We start from the raw sequence: 3,702 nt of genomic DNA on the forward strand, positions 1-3,702 counted from the left end.
CCGCCTATGTAGTATGGATGAGAGGCGTGGGCCTTAGATGAGAGAGTACGGAAGAGGGTGTATGTATTGGAAATGAAATATTTGGCAGCAACATACAGCGTGAGGAGGGTTGATCAAATAAGAAATGATAAGGTGAGAGGTGTGACAGTAAGAGGAATATGTATGACAGGGCTGGAAAGGGAGTGCTGATATTGTTTGGATATATGGATGAGTGTGGAAAGGGTGACTAACAGAGACGTGGAGGGAGCAAGAAAAAGGCGGAAACCAAGTAGGACATGAACGGAGGGTGTGTGGTGTGCTTGGGTTGAAGATAATTGGAGCGATCTGGTATACCTGGGGCAACGTGATATAAATCTGCTGAGCTAAGGCATATGAAGGCGGCAGCGGAGACTACGGATAGGTCCATGGGGCCTGTTTGTTAGCAGAAGACTTTGGTTTTGATGCATAATACATAACAGCTAGAATGTGGATATATAAATGTATATATATATCTATATTTTTATTTATTTTACTTTGTCACTGTCTCCCGCGTTAGCGAGGTAGCGCAAGGAAACAGACGAAAGAATGGCCCAACCCACCCACATACACATGTATATACATACACGTCCACACACGCAAATATGCATACCTATACATCTCAATGTACACATATATATATACACACACACACATATACATATATACAAATGTACATAATTCATACTGTCTGCCTTTATTCATTCCCATCGCCACATCGCCACACATGGAATAACAACCCCCTCCCCTCTCATATGTGCGAGGTAGCGCTAGGAAAAGACAACAAAGGCCACATTCGTTCACACTCAGTCTCTAGCTGTCATGTAATAATGCACCGAAACCACAGCTCCCTTTCCACATCCAGGCCCCACAGAACTTTCCATGGTTTATCCCAGACGCTTCACACGCCCTGGTTCAATCCATTGACAGCACATCGATCCCGGTGTACCACATCGTTCCAAATCACTCTATTCCTTGCACGCCTTTCAACCTCCTGCATGTTCAGGCCCCTATCACTCAAAATCTTTTTCACTGCATCTTTCCACCTCCAATTTGGTTTCCCACTTCTCCTCGTTCCCTCCACCTCTGACACATGTATCCTCTTGGTCAATCTTTCCTCACTCATTCTCTCCATGTGACCAAACCATTTCAAAACACCCTCTTCTGCTCTCTCAACCACACTCTTTTTATTTCCACACATCTCTCCTACCCTTACATTACTTACTTGATCAAACCACCTCACACCACATATTGTCCTCAAACATTTATTTCCAGCACATCCAACCTCTTGCGCACAACTTTATCCATAGCCCACGCCTCGCAACAATACAACATTGTTGGAACCACTATTCCTTCAAACATACCGATTTTTGCTTTCCGAGATAATGCTCTCGACTTCCAAACATTCTTCAAGGCTCCCAGAATTTTCGCCCCCTCCCCCACACTATGATTCACTTCAGCTTCCATGGTTCCATCCGCTGCCAGATCCACTCCCAGATATCTAAAACACTTTACTTCCTCCAGTTTTTCTCCATTCAAACTTACCTCCCAATTGACTTGAACCTCACCCCTACTGTACATAATAACCTTGCTCTTATTCAAATTTACTCTTAACTTTCTTCTTTCACACACTTTACTAAACTCAGTCACCAGCTTCTACAGTTTCTCACATAAATCAGCCACCAGCGATGTATCATCAGCGAACAACAACTGACTCACTTCACAAACTCTCTCATCCACTACAGACTGCATACTTGCCCCTCTTTCCAAAACTCTTGCATTCACCCCCCTAACAACCCCATTCATAAACAAATTAAACAGCCATGGAGACATCACACACCCCTGCCGCAAACCTACATTCACTGAAACCAATCACTTTCCTCTCTTCCTACACGTACAGGTGCCTTACATCGTCGATAAAAACTTTTCACTGCTTGTAACAACTTGCCTCCCACACCATATATTCTTAATACCTTCCACAGAGAATCTCTATCAACTCTATCTTATGCCTTCTCCAGAACCATAAATGCTACATACAAATCCATTTCAACAAACGTATACCTCTTTAATCTACAGACTGCATACTTGCAAATGGGAACTTCAGTGAAGGGCGTAAATGGGGAGGTGATAACAAGTAGTGGTGATGTGAGAAGGAGATGGAATGAGTATTTTGAAGGTTTGTTGAATGTGTCTGATGACAGAGTGTAGGAAGAGAGGAAAGTGATTGGTTTCAGTGAATGTAGGTTTGCGGCAGGGGTGTGTGATGTCTCCATGGTGGGCTGTTTAGAAAGGGTAGTGAGTGGTGGGTTGAAGAAGTAAGAGTATTAGTGAAAGAGAAGAGAGAGGCATTTGGACGATTTTTGCAGGGAAAAAATGCAATTGAGTGGGAGAAGTATAAAAGAAAGAGACAGGAGGTCAAGAGAAAGGTGCAAGAGGTGAAAAGAAGGGCAAATGAGAGTTGGGGTGAGAGACTATCAGTAAATTTTAGGGAGAATAAAAAGATGTTCTGGAAGGAGGTAAATAGGGTGCGTAAGACAAGGGAGCAAATGGGAACTTCAGTGAAGGGCGTAAATGGGGAGGTGATAACAAGTAGTGGTGATGTGAGAAGGAGATGGAATGAGTATTTTGAAGGTTTGTTGAATGTGTCTGATGACAGAGTGGCAGATATAGGGTGTTTTGGTCGAGGTGGTGTGCAAAGTGAGAGGGTTAGGGAAAATGATTTGGTAAACAGAGAAGAGGTAGTAAAAGCTTTGCGGAAGATGAAAGCCGGCAAGGCAGCAGGTTTGGATGGTATTGCAGTGGAATTTATTAAAAAAGGGGGTGACTGTATTGTTGACTGGTTGGTAAGGTTATTTAATGTATGTATGACTCATGGTGAGGTGCCTGAGGATTGGCGGAATGCGTGCATAGTGCCATTGTACAAAGGCAAAGGGGATAAGAGTGAGTGCTCAAATTACAGAGGTATAAGTTTGTTGAGTATTCCTGGTAAATTATATGGGAGGGTATTGATTGAGAGGGTGAAGGCATGTACAGAGCATCAGATTGGGGAAGAGCAGTGCGGTTTCAGAAGTGGTAGAGGATGTGTGGATCAGGTGTTTGCTTTGAAGAATGTATGTGAGAAATACTTAGAAAAGCAAATGGATTTGTATGTAGCATTTATGGATCTGGAGAAGGCATATGATAGAGTTGATAGAGATGCTCTGTGGAAGGTATTAAGAATATATGGTGTGGGAGGCAAGTTGTTAGAAGCAGTGAAAAGTTTTTATCGAGGATGTAAGGCATGTGTACGTGTAGGAAGAGAGGAAAGTGATTGGTTCTCAGTGAATGTAGGTTTGCGGCAGGGGTGTGTGATGTCTCCATGGTTGTTTAATTTGTTTATGGATGGGGTTGTTAGGGAGGTAAATGCAAGAGTCCTGGAAAGAGGGGCAAGTATGAAGTCTGTTGGGGATGAGAGAGCTTGGGAAGTGAGTCAGTTGTTGTTCGCTGATGATACAGCGCTGGTGGCTGATTCATGTGAGAAACTGCAGAAGCTGGTGACTGAGTTTGGTAAAGTGTGTGGAAGAAGAAAGTTAAGAGTAAATGTGAATAAGAGCAAGGTTATTAGGTACAGTAGGGTTGAGGGTCAAGTCAATTGGGAGGTGAGTTTGAATGGAGAAAAACTGGAGGAAGTGAAGTGTTTTAGATATC

Source organism: Panulirus ornatus, chromosome 64 (genome assembly GCF_036320965.1).
Source record: "Panulirus ornatus isolate Po-2019 chromosome 64, ASM3632096v1, whole genome shotgun sequence".
Classification (NCBI taxonomy): Eukaryota; Metazoa; Arthropoda; class Malacostraca; order Decapoda; family Palinuridae; genus Panulirus; species Panulirus ornatus.